At 35.8% G+C, this 8,721-nt stretch overlaps 1 non-coding gene across 1 annotated transcript; it reads left to right on the forward strand.

Annotated features, from left to right (window-relative positions):
• Nucleotides 1-1,703: 1,703 nt before the first annotated feature.
• Nucleotides 1,704-1,777, forward strand: TRNAR-UCG (transfer RNA arginine (anticodon UCG)). The gene has a single exon. It is a non-coding gene; the product is annotated as a tRNA-Arg (tRNA).
• The last annotated feature ends 6,944 nt before the right edge of the window (nt 1,778-8,721 follow it).

Raw genomic sequence — 8,721 nt, forward strand, 5'->3', positions numbered from 1 at the left:
TAAAATATGAAATACGATATACGGTATCTTAACAGAAAAAATAGTATCCTATTAGTTATGCAACATTTCGTAAAAGTGTTAGAAACAACAAAGGAACTAACATTGATATACAAATATTCGGACCAGGTCTTGCCCCCCCCCACTTTTAAAGCCCAATCGCCGCCACTGGAACCAGGGATACATCATTCGTGTATCTAGTATGTAAGGTATAGGAAAATCAATCAATTTTATTCTGTTAAAGCATACTAAATCGTGGATATAATGCATCTAACACTACAGGGTGTCCAATATACAAAGCAACCCGGAGTTTGGAATAGATGAACTTTTGAACCTGAAGCGGTACACAAATAATGGTTATACCAAAATAAAGCTTTGTTCATGCATATAGTTTTAAACTAAGATGTAACGATTGAAGTACACTAGAAACCACACAGTGTTGCCAGATGTAGCCGAAGGTGTAAATCAATTTTTTTGCAAAACATGTAAATTAACATAACTAATACGTATGGATGTTTTGTCGTTAATTTTCAGTTTGTTTAGTTGGAGTAGCTTGTACACTATGGAGCAGAAAAAAGAATTATTATTTCCACCGATAACTAATCGGGTGAGGCCTTTGTAAGGAGGAACTAAGGAAATCGTAGTTTTCATAAATTAATACTCTGAATTGGCAACATTACTGATATTTCAGTGCATCAAAAGATGTGTTAAGGATCTGTATACGGTATGCAATTCCTGAAAAAATGAAAAAGAAACTTTGAAATTACCATGATAAAACTTTTACTTACATGCACGCGGCAACACTGCTATTCACTTCTATGGGGCTACTTAAAGCAAAAGGTATACAAGAACCATTCTCGAACTATACAAAACCTGGAAACGAACATTCGCAGTGCCATTGAGAATATTAACATTTCTACTCTTCGTAAAGTTGCTGAAAACATGGTGAAACGTACGAACCAGTGTTTGAATCAAATCAGGGATACTTCCAGCATCTGCTGTAGAGCTGATAACTCATTGTGTCGTAATAGCAGTGTTGCCGGTTGCATGAAAGTAAAGGTTTTATCATGATAATTTCCAAGTTTCTTTTTCATTGTTTATAGGAGTTCCATAATGTAGACAGATACTTAACACTCTTTTTGATTCACTGAAAAATCAGCAATGTTGCCAACTCAGATTGTTAATTTATGAAAACTACGATTTCCCTAGTTCCTCCTTACAGAGGACTCACCCGATTAGTTATCGGTGGGAATGAAAAATTAATTTCCAAGCTACTCCAACTAAACAAACTGAAAATTAACGACAGAACATCCATACGTATGAGTTAAGTGTAAATTTACATGTTTTGCAAAAAAAAAAAAAAAAAAAAAAAAAAATTACAACTTCGGCTACATCTGGCAATATTGTGTGGTTCTTAGTGTACTTCAATCGTTACTTTCAAGTTTAAAATTATATGCATGAACAAAGCTTTATTTTGGAATAATCATTATTTGTGTATCGCTTCAGGTTCACAAGTTCTACTATCCCAAACTCCGGGTTGAATTGTATATTGGACACCCTGTATATTAGCGAAACAACGAATGAAATTGTATTATCTGGTTGACAAGTCAGTAAACTACTTTCAACTGCAAGGCACGGGAATCAGTAGGAGTTACCGCCCCTTCCCTTTTACCCTTCAAGTTCCCAACACAATGCATAGTTAGGTGGCCCCGCGTAGCGTAGTCGCTAACGCTCTCGCCTTCGGTGCGAGCGGTCCCGGGTTCGATTCCCGGTGGGGGCACTCGGTCGAAAAAGTGTAAAAACGCTTTTTCAGGCCAGCCACCCTGAATGAGGTTTTCCTGGGTTTTCCTCATCCACACCAGGCAAATGCCGGGGTGGTTCCTAATTTATAGGTCCCAGGCCGCTTCCTTCCTTCCCCCATCCTTTCTTCCTTCCCTTTCCCCGGATTGTGTGCTCGCCGAGGGACGTCATCCCTCAAATCGTGAAGGGCTAAATGGCCTTAGATGCTGAAAGCCCAGAAATCTAAATCCTAAATCCTAAACAATGCACAGTTAATAACCTAGGGGGTGTTCTGCTTTTCACAGAAGTTTGGAGGGTTTTTTTTTTTCGATAAGTATTGAGCTTATTTACACTCTAAGTTTTCATCTAGAAACTTTTCGGTTTGTTCAGTAGTTAGATGATTATATATTTTAAATGTTATGTGTAAAGTTAAATATTTTCAAAAGTAAAAATAACATTGTAAATAACAACAAAAATACTTACCCTATAACATATACTAGTAACATAGAATTTAAAGTATACGTGGAAGTTTTTGCTTATTAGTAAAAAAGAGACACACACACATACGTCCATATATATATATATATATATATATATATATATATATATATATATCGTTTTAAAGCAAACCCCAGTCGCTACTCCACCTAGTTAGTTCTTGAGTTATAGGTTTCTAACTACCAGTGATGATTTCAGAAGTTTTCTCAGAGGAAATTTCAACACACGGGGGCGAAAATTATCACACGAACACTGGTAATCCATATTGAGCACGATTGGAGATATGGCCCCGGGTTAAATTTCTAGCTCCGGGAGAGAAATTATCCTGTGCTACCTTTTCAAATCATCACTGCTGACTGCTAATTACATATTATACTCATTAAATCTGTTAAGTGGTTGCCGCACTGAAAAGTCTGTGATCTGCAAACGGAGTCACGAAATAATAAACAAATAATGGCTACTAATAAAATTTGTAATTTTAAATAATCTTAATGGTTACAGAATAATTCCAAAGTTGTGGGAAGAATGCAAAACCTCTTTTATACTATAAGCTCAAAGTTCAGCAGCTGAGGACTAAATCTACAAAAGAAAGAAAACATTGGACTTGAAATTGCGAGTCACGTCGTTTACAATAATAATAATAATAATAATAATAATAATAATAATAATAATAATAATAATAATAATAATAATAATAATAATAATAATAATTATTATTATTATTATTATTATTATTATTATTATTATTATTATTATTATTACTATTATTCATTGTTAATCATGTAATTGTTACAGAAGTATAAATACTATAGTTCAATAACTTAAAAATATTAGGAATAAGAGGAACACAAGGCTTTTCTCATAGTAAAAATATTGTCTATTGGCAGTAGCGTATTTACAATTTTGTTTCGGGGTGGGCTTTGCTAACTTTAGTTCTGAAAATGTGAAAATTCTGCAAGATTATTCATTTACTTTAATATAGTAAATAAAATTTCGGGGGCCTTAAGCCCCCCTTAAATACGCCACTGTCTATTGGTCTCTCACAGTATTTTTATTCTGACCACTGGGGACACAGTGGCTTAGTAATAGAGCGCTTACCTCTGATGCATGGAGTCTCTCGTTCTATTCCTAGTCAAGTAAGTTTCTGGTGGACAATATCGTAGTTTCCTCGAGTACTTCCATTTTATTCCACATTCTCATTCCACCAATACTTCCATCGTCATTTGCGGGGAGGCCCGGGTTCGATTCCTGGCAGCAGCTCATGTGGTTCGAAATCCACGTTAATCAGTAGGTCAAGTCTCGTATGGCCTTGCTCCTGAAAGGGATGTTAAACACAAAATCAACCCTTCCATCATTATTAGATTGTCTTAATCATACGTCTCTCTTAGATTAAAGGGCATAATGGTGAAACGATAAACTAAAAGTGTTCATTTTATATTCATTTATTCTGACCACCACCTGCCTGTTTTCTTAAATTTGTTCTGCATACTAATACTATGCAGAACAAGAGATGTCCCTGTGTAAGAAAGGAAAATCTACAGAATAAAATCTATCAATTCTTCCACTGAATGCTAGGTTATAGTCTGCACTTCGCGGTTTTGAATTAATTAGAGTTTTTTTCTTAAATGAATACATGATGGCTTCTAAGAACAGGAGTAAATATTCCTACTAGGTGACATGCTCGTGAAGTGTGTAGAGTGCACCCAACTGTAGCCAGAATAAGAACTAGGGAACATCTTATATTGATAGTAAAATTGCCCAATCAAACAATGTGCAATCGAGAGAGGAGTGAAAAAAGTGAGAAATCCTAAGTTTTACGGGCCGACACCCAAAAACACAGGAGGTACAGAGGAAAGAATGATCTAGAATCATGTGAAGGTAGCAATGCAAAATATACACTGACACAGAAAGAACTTCAAAATGATTAAAGTAATCAAAATGGCATTTACACAACAGTATAGTAAGCAAACATTGTACCCACAGACATGCTCAATAACATCATATGTAATGCAGTGTTGCCAACTAAGCACAAATGAGTTTTGTTAAATGGCACGGAACACAAATTATAACATGTAGAAAATCTAATTATGAGTAGAATCATTCCTGTGAAGTCATAATGTACAATATTGCTAACATTTGAATATAGGCATATATGAATTCCTACATGAATCTCGCATGTGGAAGAGTACATATAGTATCAACACACTGCGGAGCGCTTTATCAACAGCAACTCTGAAAAATTGACTACCAATAATGTTTGAGGTGATACAAAATTACGTGCATCAGAAAAGTAAACCTGCTAATCAATTCTCAATCCAAGAGCATGCATCATTTCAGTTTTCTGTGTTGTGTTTGATACTATTCTGATTTTCCACTTGGGCAAACGTGCTTAGACACTGTGCTTCGTCCCTTATTTTCGTGCTTCAGTAATTATATTATTGTTTATGGTCCCATATTTTGGTTTTAACTAGTTTGAATCGTGTACTTTATGTTCTCTTCTACATCCGAGATTCAAATAGCCTATTTTCAAACGTTGGCAACACTGTGTGTCATGACTTCACAGGCATGGTTCTAGCCCCTAACAAAACTTCTTGTTGCATTTTGTACTCAGTTGGCAACACTGCATTACATATGATGTTATTGAGCATGTTTGTGGGTACAATGTTTGCTTACTATACTGTTGTGTAAATGTCATTTTGATTACTTTAATCATTTTGAAGTTCTTTCTGTGTCAGTGTATCTTTTGCATTGCTATCTTCATATGATTCTAGATCCTTCTTTCCTCTGTATCTCCTGTGTTTTTGGGTGTCGGCCCGTAAAACATTGGATTTCTCACTTTTCTTCACTCCTCTATCGATTGCACATTCTTTGGTTGGACAAAGCTACTATCAATATAAGATGTTCCCTTGTAAGACAGGGTGGCCAGAGAACTTTTGAGGACCTTACATTTATGCATGCATGCCAACAAACAACAGAAAGTTTAAAGAGAGGCTCAAATGGTCGAAGAGGGTCTCGGTATTCTTAGCCTTTTCTGAACTACGTGCATATGGAGCGTAAAAGCATTTTTTTAAAATGAGTTTTTAACATTTTTGCTTCAATCTTGCATCGTGCAATATGCATTTTGTGGCAATCAGCGGTGGTGTACGCAAACCCTCCTTGAAAAAAATACTTAAAAATACAAATAATAGTTTGTCTTATTACGATCTACAAAGAACTTGAAATAATATGAAATTGGAAGTTTGAACCCTTCCCCCCCCCCCCTTGCCGATATTCTGTTCACGCTCCTAGTGAACAACATTGCATGTTTGGATTTTCTCAGAGTTTTGTCTTCCCTCTAATCGCACTTTTCATTCCACTAGTTACTTTTTTTTATTCCATTTCATTTACCACATATCCTAAGAGCATGATCAGGAACATTGAAACTACATGTTTCTTTTCATATACAATATTGTGTAAATTAGTAGTACTGTTTTCGCTGTTGCCAATAGTAGAAATTATATCTAATGCATTTTAGGTTCTCCACCATGCTATTAGCGGGGATAGTACCGTTCCTTTAAGGGTCCGGGCGTAAAGGTAGATTTCTTCTAACTTGTCACCTTGTAGATTGGAAGTAACTTTAAAAATGTATCTATTTAAAGACACCAATGAATGACTTTGAGATAGTTTTAATCCATAAATAATGAAATTCTTATTCGCTAGAGTAGAAATTGGTCTCAATTATTTTCCTGGCAAATGTTGAAACCACGAATCGCGAAAGCATGAGTAACGAGCTTTGACTGTTGTATATCTACTGTTAAGTGTCAGAACGTATCTATGTTATTGTTTATCTTCTGATGAATGTAGCAGTACAAACTACTTCTAACATACTTTTTTTTTTTTTTTTTTTTTTTGTAGGAGAACCAAAATATTAATGCTTGCCCTACATGGAATCATTCAAACTTATTGCACTGAGTACAATACTCGATAGATTAAATACAAAACTTACAGAGCAACATGAACCGATATTTTGAGTTCTTCAGTACAGTATAAGAGGGAAAGCAAATAAAACTATTTGCTGCAAGATCTTTATGACTAAATGTCTCTTTCTAGGTGGATTGCAGTGTTGAATCTTCATTTAAAAGTAATAATGTATGAGAAGTGCAAAGAAAGAATTATTCCTAATATAATAAGATTAAAAGTGTATGTACAAAGCTGTATGGAATAAGAAATTAATATACCTAAATATCCTTTTGGTTCCTAGCGCCATCTCCTACCTACCTGACAAACTTTCTTTATACTTTATTTTGTACCGATATTCGTTTCCAGTTTTTATTTTCTCGTGCAAAATTAAAGAAAACACTTCTATATTCCAAGTTATAATTTATAACTATCAACAACGTCATTATCTTGTTCCGTCCCATCTGAATTTCGGCAACATTCATTGTGTATCATTTTGTGCTCTTCTGTGAGTCCACGTTTTGTGCGCCATTGAAAGTTTGTGGAACCTTTTAATGCTGTTCTGCCCCTATCGAATTTTTAGATAACTTCTTTGTATTGAATTGTGCTCGTTTCGTTGAGCTATGTGCGCCACATGAAGTGGTTAAAAAGGGACCTCCAATAGTGCCGAAAAAGCGTTGCTGTGCCGCTCCCATCGAATTTCGTGATTATTGATTTTGCATTGTGTACTGCTTATTTTGTGTGCCAAGAATAGCCTCAAAGTGCTGAAAACTGTTCTGCTCCCATTGAATTTCGTGATTATTCATCTTGCATTGTGTACTGCTTATTTTGTGGTATTTTGTATGTCAAGAATGTCCTCAAAGTGTTGAAAACTATTCCGCTCCCATTGAATTTCGTGATAATTTCTTTGCTATTGTATAGTGCTCATTGTGTGCCGTTTTGTGCGCCTGTTTCCTCGTTTGTGAGCCAACGCAAGTGAGTCAGACTGATCTCAAAATAGCCGAAAAAGAATTGTACATCCGACCAGGTTCAATTTCAAGTTTATTGTATGCCGTTTCCACATTTCATACACGATAAGTGGGTTAAATGACCCTAATGTGTTAAGTAACATGGCCGTTCCCACACCATCAAACTTCGAGATCATTTCTTTTGTATTATAGTGCGCTTGCTTTGTGATGTTTTGAGCGCCTATTTCATGTTTTGTGTGTCAACGGAAGTGTGTCAAAAATGACATCAAAATTGCTGGAAAAGCAACGCTGCTCCGCCATCAGCTGATTAAACCAGTCCCCCCTTTTTTTATCCTAGGAAGTCTATTTTCATATTTTGTGTGCTATCGCGAGTGTCTCAACCGAAAGTGGTAACTGTTAGGCTCTAATCGGTTTTCGAGATCATCTGCATTGTATTCTGCTCGTTTTGTGTGATTATTTCCACTTCTTGTCTCCCAACGGAAGAGGATCAAGCAGTGGCGTATTTAGGGGAGGAACTTCCGGGCTTAAGCCCCCCCAAAACTTACTTACTATAGTCAAGTATATGAAATATCTTGCAGAATTTTCACATTTTCAGGCAAAGCCCCCCCCCCCCCCCCCCCGAAAGTTAGCAAAGCCCCTGCCGAAACAAAATCGTAAATACGCCACTGGAACGAAAAACCATTACATTTTCGTCCCTATTGAATTTCAGAATCTTTCTTCTTGCATTGTGTTAGGTTTGTTCTCTAGAGCCCCAGGTAGTGGCTCAAAATCAACTATTAAAGTGCTGTGAAAGCATGGCTGCTTCACCCACATCCATTTTCTAGATCATTTTCCATTGTATTCTACTTGCTTTATGCTGTTTTATGTGATTATTTTACGTTTTGTTCGTCAGCGGAATTGGGCCAAAAATTATATCAAAATTGCCGGTAAAGATCACTGTTTCGCTCCCTAGAATTTCCAGCACTTTCATTTTATATTGTATTCAGCTCATTTTGTGCACCAATTTCCATGCTTTATGCGCCAACGGAAATGGTTTAGACATGAGCTGAAAATTGCTGAAAAGAGTTCACATAGAATTTCGAAATCCTTCGCATTCAGGTACTTAGAAATGCAAGGAAAAAATTGAGTTGGAAAAAATCTTCTATGTCTGGAAATGAGAATGAATTATAAGTTCTTTTAAAATGAAATGAGAACTACAATTTTAAATGATTTTAATCAGATTTTCGATATTTCAATACCTATCACTCTAAATTAATGGTGTTCATTATCTTCGAGTAGATTTTATCCAATATTTCAAATGTTCATAATTCATTATTATTATTATTATTATTATTATTATTATTATTATTATTATTATTATTAGTAGTAGTAGTAGTAGTAGTAGTAGTAGTAGTAGTAGTAGTAGTAGTAGTAAGCACAAGTTACTCAAGTGGTAGAATGTCGGCTTCGCGTTCATGAGGTCGCAGGTTCGTTTCCCGCTGCCGACCATCCTGCCTGGGGTTTTCTAGGGTTTTCCTAAGTCTTATCAGGCAAATGCCGGGAT

Source organism: Thermobia domestica, chromosome 1 (genome assembly GCF_964235325.1).
Source record: "Thermobia domestica chromosome 1, izTheDome1.hap1.1, whole genome shotgun sequence".
NCBI lineage: Eukaryota > Metazoa > Arthropoda > Insecta > Zygentoma > Lepismatidae > Thermobia > Thermobia domestica.